The 21,664-nt window shown below is 44.4% G+C and overlaps 1 protein-coding gene across 1 annotated transcript in view; it reads right to left on the bottom strand.

Annotated features, from left to right (window-relative positions):
* The window catches only part of dnah9 (dynein, axonemal, heavy chain 9), a 467,621-nt gene that overhangs the window by 52,846 nt on the left and 393,111 nt on the right, over positions 1-21,664 (bottom strand). The gene's annotated exons all lie outside the window — the stretch shown is intronic.

Here is a 21,664-nt window from a genome sequence, read left to right as displayed (position 1 = left end):
CCCTTCCCTCCCTAGGAGATAGATTTAAACTTTAAAATGTAAATAACTTTAAAAATATAACACCAATTTCAATGAAACTTCTTCCATTAGCACCAAAGGGACGAAGGTGAGTACGGTGGGCCTAAAATTGTTGCGCTATCGTGTACCGTTTTGGCTGTAGTTCAGGAACAAACAAACAAACAAACGAGGGTTTTAGTATGCAGATGCAGTGAATAAAACTACACGTTTAGATTTTTCAGAGAAAGAAAAATGGATTATCGACCCTAATTTCCAAACACATTCAAAGGACGTTCCAGAGTGCCATGTGATAAAATGTGAACTGAATTCAGTCACCATAAACTAAATGGTCTGGTAATAAAATAGATCATTAAATATAACCATTTTCAGTAACGTTCTTTTTCAAAAGCATCAAAATGTCAGGTGCTTAATAGTAATTTTATTGGAGTTCAGTTCATCGATAAGGTTGTGAAAAAGAACAATACAAGGATCTGAATCCTTGTTTCCCCACAGAGTAGAAGTGTTCAGGTTTGGCTGAAACACAATATCCAGCATGTGTGGACACGATAAAAAGAAGGTTTCAAGATGTGTTATCAATGCTATGAGCACCTTCTTCATTCTGATTTATTTTTATCTTTGATTGTCATTCAGTGGGAAAAAGATTGAAACCATTTGTCCCCTCTTCCTGTATATGGATCAATCCATTAATCTTTCATTTCTAGGCCTCCCTGGGAAATGATCGGGGCAATCCTCTGCTGGCATTTGAGAAACAAATGGACAAATTTCACACCATGCACCTTTTATTGCTCAACTTGGTACAGATCAAAAAAAGATGAAATGCATTAAGAAAATAATATTCTCATCTTAACCAGAAATTGTAATGTACTCTGCTGCAGCAACAGCCCAGCAGACTGCACACGTTCTATCACATACTGCAGCCAGCGCTGATGAAGGACTGGATATTTTTATGAGAATAGTGATAAATAAAACATCAAAGTTTTCATTAAGAAAGTTTCGCGTGCGCACGCACGCACGCACGCACGCACACACACACCCCCAAAAGATCACAAGATCATGATAGGAGCAGAATTCGGCCCATCCAGTCTGCACTACCATTCAATCATGGCCGATCTATCTCTCCCTCCTGACCCCATTCTCCTGCCTTCTCCCCATGATCCCAGACACCCGTACTAATCAAGAGATTCCTCCACCAGGTGGCGCCAACAATGGCTGCCTCGCCAACAGTCTTCTTTGTTTTTTTAGTATGTTTTAAATGTATGTTTTTAGTGTTCCTTAGCTCGTTTTATGTGGGGTGTTTGGGGGTGGGGGTTTGGGGGAAACATTTTCTAATCTCTAACCTCGAAGGAGAAGTTATTTTTTTCTGTATTGTATCTCCGTCCGTACTGCGGCCTGACATCGAGGAGTTGGCGGCCTTTGCTGGAGGCCAACTGTGAGAGCTCCACCGCGGGTGCCTACGGGACTTTAACATCGCGGAGCCCGCGATCCCTTTGCCAGGGATCGACCGCTGAGCTCTACCGTGGGTGCCTGCGGACTTTAACATCACGGAGCTTGCGGTACTTGGTCAGAGACCGACTTTGGGAACCAAGCCGCAGAAGCTTCGATCGCCCCGACGCGGGGGCTTCGATCACCCCGACGCAGGGGCTTTGATCGCCCCGACGTGGGGGCTTTGATCACCCCGACGTGGGGGCTTTGATCACCCCGACGCGGGGGCTTCGACCGCCCCGACATGGGGGCTTTGATCACCCCGACGCGGGGGCTTTGATCGCCCCGACGCGGGGGCTTTGATCACCCCGACGTGGGGGCTTTGATCACCCCGACGCGGGGGCTTCGATCGCCGGCTGCGAGAGCTTCGATCGCCCCGATGGATGGCTCGAATGCCCCGACCGCATCCATTTTAAAATAAGGCTGTAACGTACCAAAATGTGGAAAAGGTGAAGGGGTCTGAATACTTTCTGAATGCACTATATCCCTGCCTAAAAAATATCCACTGACTTGGCCTCCGCAGTCTTCCGTGGCAAATAATTCCACAGATTCACCACCCTCTGACTAAAGAAACTCCTCCTCATCTCCTTCCGAAAGGAACATCCTTTAATTCTGAGGCTATGACCTCTAGTCCTAGACTCTTCCACTAGTAGAAACATCTTCTCTACATCCACTCTATCTAAGCCTTTCACTGTCCGGTAAGTTTCAATGAGGTCCCCCCTCATCCTTCTAAACTCAGATCTTCACAGATGTTACAACCTGTCACAAACACAGATCAGATTGTCTGATATTTTTTTTAGGTGCTTACTAAAAAAAAAAGTGTTGTCCATTTGCTTCTCTTTAAATAATCTTATGGTTACACGTCAGTTAAATAGATTCTGCGTTCAACATCTCATCCAAATCACAAACACAAAGCTGACCCATTTCTGCACTTTGTACCTTACATACACATGCTAGCTCACACCATGGCCAACATCAAGCTGAACTTCACTCAGGGCTATAACTGGCCCAAAGAGACATTAATGCAGCCAAGGTAAGAGGCTGTGTATTGCCATTATAAACCTTTGTCGTGTGCAGAAATGCAATGATATAAACACAAATATTTGGAGAACACCTTCCATTGATGCTTCCATGGAGTTCACATCATACCAGAACACAAATTTGAATGTTAATTTCACTCTCTACTAACAAGAAGAGTGCTTGCTGTTACTTGAAAGTAACTTATGTTACTTGACAGAAGTAAAGCATTCTGACCTTCAAAAGCAGACAAGGGCAATAAGAAAGCACATTTGCAAAGCACACGTGTTTACATGCATATATTTTTTAACATCCTTATTCTTGAAACCCAGGCTTGTATATTAACTGTGGAGATATGAAAACACATGCATGTTATAACTATGTATAAGGTTTTGTGACGGTCACACTGAGAAGCAAGATACAAATGTGCCCCTCAGCACACAGCATGTTAGCTTGTTGTGTTAATTATGCATGCTCTCTACTTAGTTAAGTAGGCAAATGAATGCCTGAGCAGCAAATGGCATTTGCCATGCTGGACTGATTAGGATGCATTAGGACACTGCTTTGGAACATTATTTCACAGCACTTTAGCTTCTCAGTTTTAGTGAAGTCCATAATGATTAGGATTTTCAGTATGCTCAAACCTCTGCTGTGGAATTCATCATTGACATGAAAAGCTTCCGAAAATATAAAAGCAGTTATCAGGTAATTAAGATGAGAAAAATTGAACTGAAATACAGTACTAGTATGCAAAAGGGATATATAAATTGATCGAGACTACATTGATCAATAGGTCCAACACCATTTCTTGCATCTATCCATTTCACAAACGGAAGTATTTTTGTAATTATTCAAACATTTCCTGAGATGAAATGATTCATACAATGACACAGCGGTAGAGTTGCTGCCTCACAGCGCCAATGGCCCGTGTTCGATCCTGACTACAGGAACTGTCTGTACGGAGTTTGTGTGTTCTCCCCGTGACCTGCGTGGGTTTTCTCCGAGATCATCAGTTTCCTCCCACACTCCAAAGATGTACAGGTTTGTGGGTTAATTGGCTTGGTATAATTGTAAATTGTCCCTAGAGTGTGTAGGATAGTGTTAATGTGTGGGGATCACTGGTCAGTACGAACTCGGTGGGCCGAAGGGCCTGTTTCCGTGCTGTATCTCTAAATTAAACTAAAACAACAGTGGCAAAATAAAGCAACATGTGCACACTTCAAAAAATTACATTAAAAAAAATGATACCCATTGAAATGTACAACATGTTCAAGAAGAGTTGCTGTGATAGTTACTGCGATACTGAGATGCACTTTCCCTTGATGCAGAGTGCATAACTAGTACATGATAAACTCAGGATAAGGGATCAACTGTCCAGGGCTGTATGAGGAGATCGTGATTCGCTCAGTGACTTGTGGCACATTGGAATTCTATAATCCAGAATATTGTAGATATTCTTTCATTAGGTCGCGTAGGGAAAAAAAAGGAAGGTAGACACAAAATGCTGGAGTAACTCAGTGGGTCAGGCAGTATCTCGGGAGAGAAGGAATGGGTGACGTTTCGGGTCGAGACCCTTCTTCAGAACTGCTGGTCATTAAATCAATCGGAGGATTTACGGCCACCACAAGAACGTACAGACCTTTAGACATGTTCTTGCGAAGTGGCAAACCAAATTCGACTGACCGAACAGCCCTTCCATGCTCCTGTTTTACACTGTCTGTTGACAGACTGCAAACAAAATCATCTCCATTCCAAAGTCATACTCTTGGATCATTGAGTGGCGACACACACCCATAATCAAAGGCAATGAAGATATCTCCTAAGTTCAGGTTCACTTACATTTATTACAGACATCAAAAGCAGCTGCATTTCATGGCTGTCGCTGAGAGTTTCACTGTGTCCCTCCATGAGGAAACCTTACCTAAGAAACCTGAAATTATAATGACATTGTCTGCCTGGGGAACTGCAGCATCTTAGACGCTTTTAAAAGGATTGCCACAGTCCAAGGTGCAAACTCGTTATTTTCATACCTTATGAATGTTTGCCTATCTCCCAAGGGCCTAGAAATTGAACAACACATTGTTAATTTTTTCAACATTATGTAATGAAATATTGATTATTTTCCCTCCAGAGTGAAACATGATAATGGCTTCTTTGGTTTGTTTATTTGTTCCAAGAACTTTGATCTGGGTCAGTAACCCTATTGTCTCTGACATGATTTACATTGTTGGGTCTTTCTGAGATAGACAATAGACAATAGGTGCAGGAGGAGGCCATTCGGCCCTTTGAGCCAGCACCGCCATTCAATGTGATCATGGCTGATCATTCTCAATCAGTACCCCGTTCCTGCCTTCTCCCCACAGCCTCCTCTATGGCTCACCCTCAAAAATCATCAGTAAACTTCAATACATTCAAAACTCCGCTGCCCGTCTACTCACCCACTCCCCGATCCATGACCATATCACCCCCGTCCTTTACAAACTCCACTGGCTCCCCATCCCCCAGAGAATCCAATACAAAATCCTCCTCATGACCTACAAAGCCCTCCATAACCTGGCCCCATCCTACCTGACTGACCTCCTCCACAGGCACACTCCCACCTGCACCCTCCGCTCTGCTGCTGCCAATCTCCTGTCCCCCCCCATCCGGACCAAACTCAGATCCTGGGGGGACAGGGCTTTCTCCATCGCTGCTCCCACCCTATGGAACTCACTACCCCAAACCGTCAGAGACTCCTCCTCACTCACCACATTCAAAACATCACTGAAGTCTCACCTCTTCAGCACTGCCTTCAACCACTGAAGGTCACCTCACCTTCTGTCTCCTTTCTCTGTTCGTTTACTTATTTATCTATTTATTCACTTCTCTATCTTCTAAAAAAAATCCCTGTAAAGCGTCTTTGAGTGTTTGAAAAGCGCTATATAAATGTAATGCATTATTATTATTATTATTATCTTTAAGAGCTCTATCTATCTCTCTCTTGAATGCATTCAGAGAATTGGCCTCCACTGCCTTCTGAGGCAGAGAATTCCACAGATTCACAACTCTCTGACTGAAAAAGGTTTTTCCTCATCTCAGTTCTAAATGGCCTACCCCTTATTCTTAAACTGTGGCCCCTTGTTCTGGACTCCCCCAACATTGGGAACATGTTTCCTGCCTCTAACGTGTCCAACCCCTTAATAATCTTATATGTTTTGATAAGATCGCCTCTCATCCTTCTAAATTCCAGCGTATACAAGCCTAGTCGCTCCAGTCTTTCAACATATGACAGTCCCGCCATTCCGGGAATTAACCTAGTAAACCTACGCTGCACGCCCTCAATAGCAAGAATATCCTTCCTCAAATTTGGAGACCAAAACTGCACACAGTACTCCAGGTGCGGTCTCACTAGGGCCCTGTACAACTGCAGAAGGACCTCTTTGCTCCTGTACTCAACTCCTCTTGTTATGAAGGCCAGATGACATGGACTCACTGCCAAAAACAGGACTAGGATGTTTACCAGGTATGTCCATGACTTATTGTCATCCTCTTGGCCTTCTGTGCATTGCAACAACTCTGCATCATCCCCAACCATCAGTCCGCACCACGCCCTGCTGAAAATGCCCATCCCTGATTCCCCACACCACTGATATGTGGTTTGTCCCCATCGCCCACTGATGTACAGCCTGTCCAAACCCTAAATCTAATCCAAAATGGCCGTTAGCATCCTACTGCGGTGCCCTTCCAGCATAATATCCATGCCGAACACAATGCCAAGTTGAACTAATTTCCTGCGCTTGATCCATACCCCTCCATTCCCTGCAACCACAAATTCACTTCAAAATGCTGAATTAGTTCTGAAGCACTTTATGATATTTTGAATGGCATCAAATCAATTTCAGGTCCTTTCTTCAGTGTTTGGTTAAACATTTCAAGTTCATTTTCTGAACTACAAATCTGTAATGGAATTACCAAGAAAGGATGGATTAATGGGGAGGGATAAAACGTACGAAAGATTTTATCTCATATCCAATGGGTTTCTCAAATAATATAATTGCTTTGCAAATAAAAAAGCCCTTACGTTTTGGATTATTTTCATGCTGAGGCTATGTGCTCAACCCTCAGTAACTCAGAAGGCTAACCTTCCTCATTGTATTAATGAATTAAAAGTTCACCAACCATTTTAAGTGTGCAGTGCAGTGAAGCCACTGCAGCCAGTGCCTGTGAAAATGGACTTCTATGTTATTGTTGCTCCCACATTCCTTCTGCTATTAATCATCTCACAGCTAAAGAGAACAAAGCTCCCTCTTGGTTGTCACTGATTACATTCGCTGGATGACTTCAAGTCTGCTCCCACAGAATAAAAACAATACAGAGTTATTTTATTTTTCACTTTAAGATGCCCATTGCAATAATACTCCATCATGGAAAACATCGAGACATTAAACTCGGAATTTGAACACAATAAAAAAACATTCTCGTCAGATATGTCCAGGCATATATTTGATCTGCTATCACAAACTTAATAGCTGGATTTAAACAAGTTAAAATCTTTGCACAAGATGTACCAGACACAGTTCTTTTAATGAACTTACTTATTCCACCTCAGTAATGCATAAAATAGCTATTTTAATCAAAATCAAACTCATCCCTGTCACCTGAGAAGAGAAGGGAGTGATATGAAGGATTAATAGCTCAGTAAAAATTATTTAGCATGCAAAATCAAAATCTCTCTGCTAACCACACAAAGATTTATTGAAGCTAAAAGTGAATGCAATGTTGCTAACATGTACTGTATAACATCATTCTAATAATGATATTACAATTCTTATTACACTGACTTGCATAGCTATCTAGACTACCATTCTTCCCACCCTGCTTCCTGTAAAGACTCTATCCCCTACTCCCAATACCTCCGTCTACGCCAAGGTGAGGTTTTCCATACCAGGGCATCGGAGATGTCCTAATTCTTTAGAAAATGGGGTTCCCCTCTTCCATTATAGAAGAGGCTCTCACTAGGGTCTCGATATCCTGCAGCTCCGCTCTTGCTCCCCCTCCCCCCATTCATAATGACAGAGTCCCCCTTGTCCTCACCTTCCACCCCATCAGCCGTCACATACAGCATATAATCCTCCAACATTTCCGCCACCTCCAATGGCATCCCACTACTGGCCACATCTTCCCTTCTCCAACCCTTTCTGCTTTCCGCAGAGACTGTTCCCTCCACAACTCCCTGGTTAACTCATCCCTTCCCACCCAAACTACCCCCTCCCCAGGTACTTTCCTCAGCAACCGCCGGAGATGCAACACCTGTTCCTTTACCTCCCCCCTCGATTCCATCCAAGGACCTCGACAGTCTTTCCAGGCGAGGCAGAGGTTCACCTGCACCTCCTCCAACCTCATCTACTGTATCTGCTGTTCTAGGTGTCAACTCCTGTACATTGGCGAGACCAAGCGCAGGCTCGGCGATCGTTTCGCTGAACATCTACGCTCAGTCCTTCTTAACCTACCTGATATCCCAGTTGCTCAGCACTTTAACTCCCCCTCCCATTCCCAATCTGACCTTTCTGTCCTGGGCCTCCTCCATTGTCAGAGTGAGGCCCAGTGCAAGTTGGAGGTACAGGACCTCATATTTCGCTTGGGTGGCTTACACCCCAGTGGTATGAACATTGACTTCTCTAACTTCAAATAGCCCTTGCTTTCCCTCTCTCTCCATCCCCTCCCCCTTCTCCCACCAGTCTTACTGTCTCCGACTACATTCTATCTCTGTACCGCCCACTCCCCTGACATCAGCCTCAAGAAGGGTCTCGACCCGAAACGTCACCAATTCCTTCTCTCCAGCAATGCTGCCTTCTGAGTTACTCCAGCATTTTGTGTCTGCACTCATTCTCATAACTCCATGTCCTGGGAAAAGTAAGTTCAATTGTCCCTCGGAGTTATGCATTAATTTTTATTGGTTACCTCAAATTTCTTTAGTTGTTATTTTAGCACATTATTTTACATAATTATATCTGTTTAAGAATCAATAGAAGAAATAGGGAGATAGTTTAGAAACTTCTCCAAGCTATAAAATGAGGGACTGAAACCATGCCCCATAAATGTTTATATAGTTGAGCCTTCAGACCCTCAGTTTATGGCTCGTGTTAAGGGAGTGCACTGTGAAAAGTACAGCATTTGTAGTGCAATTTTATACAACACAATCTTGTGAATGGGGGGACAGGCAGGATCTCTAGATAGAAGGAATGTGTGACGTTTCGGGTCGAGACCCTTCTCCTAACGTCACCCATTCCTTCTCTCCAGAGATGCTGCCTGTCCCGCTGAGTTACTCCAGCATTTTGTGTCTATCTTCGGTGTAAACCGGCATCTGCAGTTCCTTCCAACACAATCTTGTGCATCTTGAGATCTGTAAAATTAAAGCCCAGAAGATAATAGGCAGAAAGTTCCAGAAACTCGACAGTTCATTAGGATCTGAGAAGTGAAGGTATGGCATATGATTTTATATTATCTAGAAATTCTCCAGGGGAACAAAAAAATGTTCTCACTAACTCTCATCAATCATGATATTTGGATCATCGATTGTTCTCTGTTCTCTTTGAAGGTAATCTTCAGACATTGAATTCTTGAAGCGATCCCATAATTGTCGAGAAGAGTTGATCTCAGCAATCGTCAGCAAAACAAACAAATCTCTCATTGCTTCGGGGAGTCTTGTCCGCTCAGCATCTTCCATCGGCTGTTGCCAATGGTCGTCAGTTTGCAACAAACCTCTTTCTATGTAGACGTCTTTGAAGGAAGGAAGAATATGTCCGTCATGTGTCCTCGATGAATCGAAGGATACTGGCCCTTTTACGTGATGGAGAAGCAGTCTCAAGTAGTAGAGGTCACCGCATCTTGGAGAAACGGTATACACTCAAACGTTGGCTTCAAACATACCTGGAAGATCTTCCACTATCTTCCCAACCTTCCTTCTTTGCCATTTCTTATTGTTCCATGTGTAAAATTGGGGTACATCAGCGTAGTACAATAGACAATAGACAGTGTTCTTGCAAATTGATCTCGAGAACACAATTCCATGAATTCAGTTAAAGTTGTTCTTGTGATATCCTCATTTCTCACCAGCCGACCAGCATCGACTCTGATGACGACTTGTTGTTCTTGTGGTGGATGTACCTGGAGTCGGATGACAGCGGGGCGTCTCTCATGAGTTGGAAATCCAAGGAATGATCCCACTGCTTCCGACGGACCAATGTATCTGCCAGTAAAGTACTGTGCAATTTCATCATCCCTGTTAACTCCAAAAACTGTTTGCTCACTCCCCTTCAAGGTGTACTTGAACACGTATTTGACCGACTTTCCAGAGGAGCATATCTCAACGTTGATGTGACATTTGAACAACTTCAAGAGTTGAGCATTACAGGGCACCACCCATTCAGAAGTAATAGGTTGATCCCGGCGTCCTTCTTGATGTCCCTGAATCCTCCCATATCCGGAGATCGTCTCCTGTACAGAGGATGTGACTCATCTCCACACCTTGTGCTTTCGATAAACGGCTTTGGGAATCTCTTTCTGCATCTTCCATTCTTCCAACATGGAGAGGTGTGGTCACAGTCTGGTTCATGAACAGACCGCCCAACATTTGGTTTTACAAATTCATAATTTTGATGTCCAAAATTCAGAATTTTACATCAAATTTATAATATGGCACGTAATGCAACTTTTCAGCAAAAAAAGTACGCAAACCAAATGCTCATAGGCGATGTGTTACATTCATGTGTGAAAAACGACTATTATTTCCATTATTATTTCTTGGACTACATGTACAATGTAGGGAGGAGAGGGGGAGGGAGGAGTGGGGAAGGAGAGGGGAGATGGGGGGAGGGGGAGAGTGGGGAGAGGGGGAAAGGGGGGAGAGGAGAGGGGGGAGAGGAGAGGGGGGGAGAGGAGGAAGGGGGAGAGGAGGAAGAGGAGAGGAGGAAGGGGGAGAGGAGGAAGGGGAGAGAGGAGGAAGGGGTAGAGGAGGGGGGGAGAGGAGGAAGGGGGAGAGGAGGAAGGGGAGAGGAGGAAGGGGAGAGAGGAGGAAGGGGAGAGAGGAGGAAGGGGTAGAGGAGGAAGGGGTAGAGGAGGGGGGGAGAGGAGGAAGGGGTAGAGGAGGGGGGGAGAGGAGGAAGGGGTAGAGGAGGGGGGGAGAGGAGGAAGGGGTAGAGGAGGGGGGGAGAGGAGGAAGGGGGAGAGGAGGAAGGGGAGAGGAGGAAGGGGAGAGGAGGGGGGGAGAGGAGGAAGGGGGAGAGGAGGAAGGGGAGAGGAGGAAGGGGAGAGGAGGAAGGGGGAGAGGAGGAAGGGGTAGAGGAGGGGGGGAGAGGAGGAAGGGGTAGAGGAGGGGGAGAAGGAGGGGTGGAGGAGAGGGGGAGAGGAGGAAGGGGGAGAGGAGGAAGGGGGAGAGGAGGAAGGGGGAGAGGAGGAAGGGGGGAGAGGAGGAAGGGGGAGAGGAGGGGTGGCGGAGGAAGGGGGAGAGGAGAGGAAGAAGGGGGAGAGGAGAGGAAGAAGGGGGAGAGGAGGAAGGCGGGTAGAGGAGTGGGGGCCGGAGGGGGGTCGGGCGCTGCGCAAATGCGGGAGGGGTTTGGGCCCAGCTGGTCCGCCAGGTCTAATTAGTCTGTCCTTTACCTGCTCGGCAGCGGCTCCGGGGCTGAGCGGTGAAGGAGACGCCCGGGGTTTAGAGCGGGAAGATGAAGCAGCGGCAGCTCCAGGGCTGAGCGGTGAAGGAGACGCCCGGGGTTTAGAGCGGTGGCGGCGGCGGTGATGGCGGGGTGAGGGCTCCGGGGTTGAGTGGCGGCCATGATGGAGACGCCCGGGGTTTGGAATGGCGATGACGCTCCCCCCACTCGGGCCGCGGAAGCAAACGGGCGTCTGGCGGGAAGTGGGATGGCGAAAATGACGACCTTCCGCCCCCCCCAAATGCGCACGTTTTTTCTCCGAGATCTTCAGTTTCCTCCCACACTCCAAAGACGTACAGATATGTAGGTTAATTGGCTTGGTAAATGTAAAAATTGTCCCTAGTGAGTGTAGGATGGCGTTAATGTGCGGGGATCGCTGGTCGGCGCGGACCGGGTGAGCCGAAGGCTGTATCTCCAAACTAATCTAAACTAAACATCTTTGGCATTTAATGGGCGATTAGAAGATGAACAAAAATCAATGCCACGTTTACGCTTCACAATAACATCCATCCATCTTTCTGCACCTCACTCAATCAACATATTTCAGATTATAGGCTAAAGAACCAGAGGTGACAAAGTCACTGTGATCCGGAGTCCATGCCGGGAAGACTGGCGGATGCAGGCTCAATTATAACTCACAAGTCTCATTATAACATTGCAAGTTCTCTCATGATGAAATCGGTGTTTCATTATCCCGAGAGATTTTTGCAAAAAGCACGAATGTACAATTGGCACAAGAAAATGTGAACTAAATGTTAGAACTTACTTTTATTATTAAATTCATTTATTACACCCTGCAATGAATGATATAAAACAGAGGTGAGATTAGTAGGACAGCTGTTTTGAAGAATTAGCAAGGACATAATGGGACAAATAGCATAATTCCATGCACATGCTTTTATCCCCTCCTTTAAAATGCTATTTACCATATGTATATATATATATATTTTTTAATTTTTAGTAAGAAAATATCAGGGCAGCACAGCTAATAAAGCTGCTGTTATCAGGCAACTGAACCATCCTACCACAATTAGAGAGCAGTCCTGAACTACTATTGATCTCATTGAAGACCCCCGGACTATCTTTGATCGGACTTTACTGGCTTTACTTTGCACTAAACGTTATTCCCTTATGATATATCTGTACACAGTGAATAACTCGATTGTAATCCTGCATTGTCTTTCTGCTGACTGGTTTGCACTCAACAAAAGCTTTTCACTGTACCTCGCTCGGTACACGTGACAATAAACTGAAAAAAACTAACTAACTAACTACTGCCTCACAGCACCAGGGACCCGGGTTCAATCCTGACCTCTGGTGCTGTCTGTGTGAATTTTGGAAGATCTCCCTGTGAATGTGTGGGTTTTCTCTAGATGTCTCTCACGCCCCCAAAGACGTGCAGGTTTTTGTAGGTTACTTATCTACTGTAAAATTGCCCTGAATCGTTGGAGCATAAATGGAGTAACATAGAACTAGTAATGAAGGGGCGATGAGTGGCCTGCATGGACTTGGTGGACTGAAGGGCTTGTTTCCATACTGTATCTCTAAACCAAAATGTATCTTTACTTGTTTATTCTTTGGGTGTCAATGTGGATGGGAAGACTGACATTTATGGTCCACTCCTAATTATCCTCTGAAATGAGTGTACTGTTGGGAACAATCAACTCTTTTCTGATTTCTGTGTTCAGAGGGCAAATACGAGTTAATCAAATTGCTATCCCTGAAGTCGCATATAATACAAGGTAAGAATAGCAGAGTTCCTTCTCTGAGGGACCTTAATGAACCAGACTCGTTTGATGACATTTTTCTAGTTTATTGTCACCATTACTGGGATTCCTTTTCTTTACAGTTAAATTTAATTAAATTGCCAAGCCAAAGCATGATTGGAACTTGTGTATCTGGTCCCCAATTACTAGTCCAATACTATGTTCTGTTCTTCCACACCACCCTATTAATGTTATAGTTTAATATTGATACCAGAAATCAATTTGATGACTTGCGATGAGAACAAAATAGTAGGGTTTTTTTTAAAGGGAAGTAGTTAAATTGTTTATAACGCCTTTAAATTCCCTTTGTAACATCCCAAAGCATTCTCTAGCCAATAAAGTAATTTGAAGTGCAGTCACTGTTTGTAATATACAAAATACAATCGTTATTTTACAAGGCAAGCTCTCACACATTGAAGCCTTCTTCACAATCCACTCTACTCAACATAGATCTCAGCTGATAATAACAATTTTGCATCTTAGATCGGCACAATGCATGTTGTTATCAATAGAGTTAAAAGACATGCCAACCCTCCGCTACCTTTGTATCATTACCAAAAAATGAATTTCCATCCATTGGTATTTAATGAGGAAAAATCATCACTTTCTGATTTCTGTGCTCTGGATTCTGACATCTATATACTAAAACACTCGTTTGTTTGTTTGTTTGTTCCTGAACTACAGCCAAAACGGTACACGATAGCGCGACAATTTTAGGCCCACCTTACACACCGTCATCTCTTTGGTGCTAATGGAAGTAGTTTCATTGAAATTGGTGTTATATTTTTAAAGTTATTCACATTTTAAAGTTTAAATCTATCTCCTAGGGAGGGAGGGAGGGAGGGAGGGAGGGCGGGAGGGAGGGAGGGAGGGGGGTGGAGGGAGGTAGGATACGGAGGGTTGAGGGGGATGGAGTGGGGGGGAGGGGAAGGGGGGAGGGAGGAAGAGGGGTGGGGGAGGGGAGAGGGAGGGGGAGGAGAGAGGGAGGGGGTTGGAGGGGGGGTGGAGGTGGTGGGGGGAGAGGGGGAGAGGGGAGGGGGTGCTGCACCAATGCAGGAGAAGTTTGGGCCCAACGGGTCCACTTGGTCTAGTTCTTGATAGACAGCTGGATTTCTCAGGAGAAATAGGATAGGCTAAGACGTTTCCCCTTTGGAGCAAAGGAGGCTGAAAAGTGACATGGTGGAGTTATGAGAGACAGAGGCAGGGTAGATGGCCAAAGTATGTTTCCCATGGTGAGGGTATCTAAAACTCGAGGCCAGGTGTCTAAGGTGAGAGGGAAGAGGTTTAAAGGTGACCTTGAAGGTAAGTATTTTAGCAAAGTGCTGGTAGTACCGGGCCCTGGTGAGACCGCACCTGGAGTACTGTGTGCAGTTTTGGTCTCCAAATTTGAGGAAGGATATTCTTGCTATTGAGGGCGTGCAGCGTAGGTTCACTAGGTTAATTCCCGGAATGGCGGGACTGTCGTATGTTGAAAGGCTGGAGCGATTGGGCTTGTATACACTGGAATTTAGAAGGATGAGGGGGGATCTTATTGAAACATATAAGATAATTAGGGGATTGGACACATTAGAGGCAGATAACATGTTCCCAATGTTGGGGGAGTCCAGAACAAGGGGCCACAGTTTAAGAATAAGGGGTAGGCCATTTAGAACGGAGATGAGGAAGAACTTTTTCAGTCAGAGGGTGGTGAAGGTGTGGAATTCTCTGCCTCAGAAGGCAGTGGAGGCCAGTTCGTTGGATGCTTTCAAGAGAGAGCTGGATAGAGCTCTTAAGGATAGCGGAGTGAGGGGGTATGGGGAGAAGGCAGGAACGGGGTACTGATTGAGAGTGATCAGCCATGATCGCATTGAATGGCGGTGCTGGCTCGAAGGGCTGAATGGCCTACTCCTGCACCTATTGTCTATTGTCTATTGTCTATTGTAACTGGAATGATCTGCCAGAGGAGATGGTGGAGACTGGAATAGAGTAGAACTGGAAGAGTCAAAAGAAATCATGGTAGTCAGCATAGACACAATGGGCCGAAGGGCCTGTTTTTCTGCTGTGACTCCACAATTCCAAATCAAAATCAATGCAACTGTGAACTGGTCCCATGTTAAATAAGAGGGGGGAAATAAATAATGGAAAGGTGTTTCAATGGAGACCAAACACTGAACAGGTAAATTAGGAAAAAGGCTTAACAATCTCCTTCTAAATCTACTGCTAATATTTTCCAAGTACTGTAGAAAGAGTAACAACCCTGGGCCTCCATTCAAGAGATCATATTGCAGTTCACAATTGTGTTATGCTGTTACGTACAGAATGTGAAGAGGAGAAATCAGCCTAAAACAGCGACATTGAGGGGAAAGGAAAGGATACAACTTATTGAACAGGGAACTGTACAACAAGGAACGGCACAATGCCAAGGGAAAATGCTATTTGAAACCGTGTCTCACGTTTTCTCCTGAAGGAAGTAAGATGCATGAAATAAATATGACCATGTATAATTAATACAATGTCAACTGAAGGAGTAATTAATTTATATTCCAGATAAAAAGATTACAGCCAAGAGTTCATACCAAATATATAAATATACTGGTAGTTTTATATAGTAGACACCATTTCTTTGCACCAGATATCCAAATCATAGTCCATTTTTCATTTATGCCACTGGCAAAACAATTCAATACCATTAGGCAGAATTAGTACCAGCCGTGGCTCAGTGGGGACAGCATCTTCTGGGTTAAGAGAGCCAGGACTTCAAATCCTACTCCAGAGATTTGAAACAGATGTCAAGGCCGACAGTCCAAATTTAGTTTAGACCCGAAATGTCACCCATTCCTTCTCTCCCGAGATGCTGCCTGACCTGCTGAGTTACTCCAGCATTTTGTGAATAAATCGATTTATACCAGCATCTGCAGTTATTTCCTTATAGTCCAAATTTAGTCCTGTGTGGTGCACTGTCACAGCTGCTGTCTTCAGGTGCAAAGCCAAGTTGTTGTCTGCTCTCTCAAATGACTGGAAAAGATTCCAAAGCACCGAGTGGAAGAGGAACAGATGAGTTTCTCCAGAGAGGGATGGCCACCTATCATGGAGGTGCATAAGAATCCCTTCCATCAGAGAGTTGTGATTGTTTGGGATTCTCCTCCCAGAAAGCTGTGGAGGCCTAATCCTGGAATATATTCAAGGCTAAGATAGATTTCTTTTCTATCTGTAAATGTATCAGAGTAAATAGGGAATGGAATGGACAATTACACACATCCACAACCTTACTGCATGGTGGGACAGGTTTGAGGAGCCATTTAGATGCCTCTTACCTTCTTACGTACTCATGATCAGTGGTCTGGCCAATATTTTTATTTGATTAACATCCCCAAAACAGATTAGCCTGTTCGCTGATAAATGGCAGCTGTTCCATGCGGAACAACCAGAAATTCTCCTCATAAGTAGCAGCATGTTTGAACACATTCAGATGACTGCCAGCTTTTCATAATTCAGTTTAGTTTTAGCTTAGTTTAGTTTCTTATCACGTGTGCCGAGGTACAGTGAAAAGATTTTGTTGAATGCTAAACCAGTCAGCAGAAAGACAATGCCTGATTACAATCGAGCCATTTACAGTGTGTAGATACATGAGAAGGGAATAACGTTTAGTGCAAGGTAACACCAGCAAAGGCCAATCAAGGATAGTCCGAGGGTCACTAAAGAAGTAGATAGTAGTTCAGCACTGCTCTCAGGTTGTGATAGGATGAATCAGTTGCTTGATAACAGCTGGGAAGAAACTGACCCTGAATCTGGAGGTGTGCATTTTCACACTGCTATACCTTTTCCCTGATGGGAGAGGGGAGACGAGGGAGTGGCCAGGGTGCGACTCATCCTTGATTATGCTGCTGGCCTTGCCGAGGCAGCGTGAGGTATAAATGGAGTCAATGGAAGGCTGCGTCCACAATTTGCTGCATTTTCTTGCGGTCTTGGATGGAGCTGTTCCCAAACCAAGCTGTGATGCTTCCTGATAAAATGCTTTCTATGGTGCATCTGTAGAAGTTGGTGAGAGCTGTAGGGGACATGCCGAACTTCCTAAGCCTTCTAAGGAAGTAGAGGCGTTGGTGTGCTGTCTTGGTCGCTTCTTCAATGTGGGTGGTCCAGGAGAGGTTGTTGGTGATATTGACTCCAAGAATTTGATGTTTTCAACCATCTCTACTTCGGCACTGTCAGTGCACACTGGGGCGTGTGTACCACTTCACTTCCTGAAGTCCATCACTATCTCCTTTGTCTTGCTGACATTGAGAGAAAGGTTATTGTCCCGACACCAGGACACGAGCCTCTCAAATGTTGGCACATCCAAAGACCTCATTGGATTTTGACTACCACAGGAGATCACGGAGTAAAATATTAATAGAAAATTGCATGCTCTTAATATATCTTGCAGATGCAAAATCATTTTAACATAGCTACAGGCCTTTGAGTTACAGTCCAGACCTGAGAAGCACATTTCAATCAGCAATGTTCCCTGACCAGATAATTAAATTTTGAATGTCCTTGGGCTGTGTTCATTTGCAGCAGTTAGACGTTGTGCCTTGAAAGGCTCAGACTAGATTAAACAGTTTCACCTGAGTAGCACAATAATGCATGCCACATTGCAAGTTATAATTCTTCTGTCATTATAAAGCAGAATTAGCATTTGATTTACCTTGTATCATGTATAGTAAGATCCTCTAATGGAGAGAGAATGAGAGAGAGACTTTTTAAACAGAGGGTACGGTAGCTTTCTTACACTGTAATTTCATGGTTAGGATGTCAACTATGACATTTTTTTTTAAACTTATCAGTGATATTAGTGCTAGATATCCATTGCTCTCGAGGTAATTGCTCCAACATACGTTGCAGCAGCAGTTTGCGATGTTCAATGATATGCAGGATGTCTTTCTGAAACTGTGATAATTACAACAAATTATTGAGGAGACACAAGGCAGCAGTTGGCGTGTTCACTTGTGCTGTTTATGTTACTGAGCTTTCAACATACGCATACAGTTACTATTTTCAACGCTCATCTCGCTTTGAGTTTTTTTCTGAGCCAATGCAACAAAGATCTCTTGCAGCACTGATGGAAGTGTACTAAAACTCCAGTGTGCAAGCAGGCACAGCCTTGTGATGTGGAGAGGGTGTGCGTTTTATTTTCAGCAGACACATGCCATGTCAATGTTACAGGATGCATCTGTCTCTAAAGTAAAAGGCAGCATGTCTTGTTGATAATTACATAAGAGATACATTTTTAGGAATCAACTGAGCGTAGAGATAAAGCGCGGCACAGGCCCTTCGGCCCACCGAGTCCGCACCGACCAGCGATCCCCACACACAAACACAAGCCTACACACACTAGGAACAATTTACACTTGTACATAGAACATAGACATAGAAAATAGGTGCAGGAGGAGGCCATTTGGCCCTTTGAGCCAGCACCGCCATTCATTGTGATCATGGCTGATCATCCACAGTCAGTAACCCATGCCTGCCTTCTCCCCATATCCCTTTATTTCATTATCCCTTGGAGCTCTATCTAACTCTCTTTTAAATTCATCCAGTGAATTGACCTCTACTGACTTCGGTGGCAGAGAATTCCACAAATCCACAACTCTCTGGGTGAAAAGGTTTTTTCTCATCACAGTTTTAAATGGCCTCCCCTTTATTCTTAGACTGTGGCCCCGGTTCTGGATTCCCCCAACATTGGGAACATTTTTCCTGTGGATTAATTGACTTGGGTTTGTATACCAAGTATACAAACCAAGTCAATTAACCTACAAACCTGTCTGTCTTTGGAGTGTGGGAGAAAACCAAAGATCTCTGAGAAAACCCACGTGGCTCTGGGGAGAATGCACAAGCTCCATACAGACAGCACCCGTAGTTAGGATCGGACCTGGGTCTCCGGCGCTGCAAGGCAGCAACTCTACCACGCCACCCTTTAGTTGACAGGATGCTGATGTCATGCACTAGGCTCTGTACCTATTCTTGAAATGATGGTGACATGTTCTTAAGCTGTTGAAGTCTGTTATAACTGAATGGAATACTGGACTATTTCAGAGGGTCATGCACAATGAGTTTGTAGGATTCACATACAGACAGGTATTTCCTTTTCTAACTGATTTTCTGATGTTCTTCAGAGTAGAACACCATCCCATCCTTACTGATTCTATTTTACCACACACCTCCAAACCTTCTGAAGAGGGGTAACAGGCTATTATTTCATCTGTTCATGGTCTATCAATGCCAATGTTAATGCTGGCAGTTCCTGTACATCCCTAAGTCAAGGATCCAGTTAGGATTCACTGACATTGGCAGATCAGAAAAGGATAAGGGCAGAATTCCTTCCCTGGAGGATATTAAATGTATCAATGGGTTTTTATCTCTGTACTTGCAATGCTTCGACAAGCAAGTTTTCAATTGGACTTGTACCTTCCATTGTAAGGAATTTTGCCGAGTGATAGGTGGATACAGATGAGGGAGGATTTGATTCTGAATGGCCATGGATGAAAAGACAAAGGTATTGAGATGAGGAGGCAAGGTCACAAGGGGCATGAAATGTGGCAAGAGGAAGGAATATAGGTGGTAGTGATCGGGGTGAAGAGGAAGGGGAAAAATGTGTGTGCACTCAGGTGGAACACAGGGAAGAGAGCATAATTTGAGGGTCTGTGTGTGGCCTCACTCTGGCAACGGAGGAGGCCCAGGACACAAAGGTTTGGGGCCTGCTCCATGGGAACGGGGTGGAGGGAGAAATAAAATGTTTAGCAACTGGAAGATCCAGAAGGCCCTGGTAGACACAGCGCAATCGTTCAGCAAAACGATCGCCTAGTCTACGCTTGGTCTCGCCGACGTATAGAAGGCCACACCGGGAACACTAGATGCTGTAGACGAGGTCACTGGAGGTACATGTCAACCTCGGTCTCACCTGGAAGGACTGCTGCGGTCCCTGGAGGGAGTCAAAGTAGGAGGAAAGGGGACAGGTGTGACATCTCCTGCAGTTGTAGGGAACAGTACCTGTCACGATTCATTCCGAGCAGCTCCGTCACAGAGGACTCTGTGATCTACGGACTGTTCCCAGGGAAGCATTCGGAGACCGACATCGAGTGCTGCTGGATGGTCATCAACTCGGTGAAAGACGTTCTTTGGTCTGCCCGAGCTTTGTTGGCCTCCCAGCGGAGCGAGCTGTCCGTCAAGGAATGTTGCCGACTGGCCCGCTGCAGACTGCAGGAGTACGTGCTGAGGGACGCACTGAAGCTTGGTGCAGCCAACGCCAAGGCCCTGTGGGGGAGGACCACAGTCTAGGGGCCTTCCGCTGCTGGACATGGGGGGCAGGGTGTGGTGGAGATGCCCCTCCAAATAAGGGATACTGGGTTAATGTCTGTAAATGTAAGTAAATGTCTGTAAATTTGGAAGTGAATGCCTGTATCGAATGTGTAACCTCCGGAAATGTCGGATGGGTTTATTAAAAAAGAAGATGTTTTGTAAGCGATATTTATTACTTGAATAAAGTATTTTTTGATATAAAAACCCCCCCAAAAAACCCAGTACCTGTGGAGGGGGTGTGGGAAGGGATTGGTGAATGCTAATCATTTATCAATACTAATCAGTATCCATCTATTTTTCTCTCTCAACCCAATTCTCTTGCCTTCTCCCCATAACCTCTGACACCCGTACAAATCATGATTCTGTCCATCTCTAGTTTAAAAATATCCATTGACTTGGCCTCCACTGTCTTCTGTGGCAATGAATTCCACAGATTCACCACCCTCTGACTAAAAAAAATCTTCCTCATCTCCTTTCTGAAGGTATGTCCTTTTATTCTGAGCCTATGGCCTCTGGTCCTAGACTCTCCCACTAGTGGAAACATCCTCTCCACATCCACTCTACCCCAGCCTTTCACTATTCAGTAAGTTTTAATGAAGTCCCCCTCATCCTTCTAAACTCCAGCGAGTACAGGCCCTGTGCCTTCAAATGCTCTTCGTATGTTAACCGAATCATTTCTGGGATTATTCTCGTAAACCTCCTCTGGACCCTCTCTAACGCCAGCACATCCTTCCTCAGATATGGGGCCCAAAATTGCTCACAATACTCCAAATGCAGCCTGACCAAATGACAATGTTACTCCATATTTAACCTTTTGAGGAGGCTACTGTAATTGATCTTTATTTCCAGATTCAAGGTAGAGAAAAAAGGAATTTATTAGATATTTGTAAATATCATGAAAATATCTCATTTGATAACAGACTGCACACCAAAAAAAAACAAATGTATGTCTTTTGTATCTATGTTTAAAGTTATCTTCACTTATTCACTTATTTATCTTCACTTATTTAAAATTGGGTTAACTCGATGAATGTGGCATAGAGTCTTGGCTTGGTGATATCATCTTCTATTTTGTCGAGTTAATACAACCACTTCTAAATATAACAAATAACATTTTAATCCAAAAGTTTTTCCATATTAATTCCCCAATGACACTTATTCAATGAAAAATCATACGTCAATGATATTCAAATAAGTTGGCGCAGAAAATGAAATTCCTGAAATAAGCACAGGCTGGCAATCTCCAATAAAAGTGTAATTTTAAGTTGCAGCTTTCTGAACTCAAGCATAAATTTCTTCAACTTTAGGTTACTTGCTATTTATGTCGTTATTTCTGCTGTAAATGAGCCACTTGTGAGTTTGGCTCAGTCTACCGACTTG

This window comes from Rhinoraja longicauda, chromosome 6 (assembly GCF_053455715.1).
Source record: "Rhinoraja longicauda isolate Sanriku21f chromosome 6, sRhiLon1.1, whole genome shotgun sequence".
In the NCBI taxonomy this organism is placed as follows: Eukaryota; Metazoa; Chordata; class Chondrichthyes; order Rajiformes; family Arhynchobatidae; genus Rhinoraja; species Rhinoraja longicauda.
Note: the sequence above shows the minus strand (reverse complement) of the source record. Positions and strands in the feature narration are given on the sequence as shown.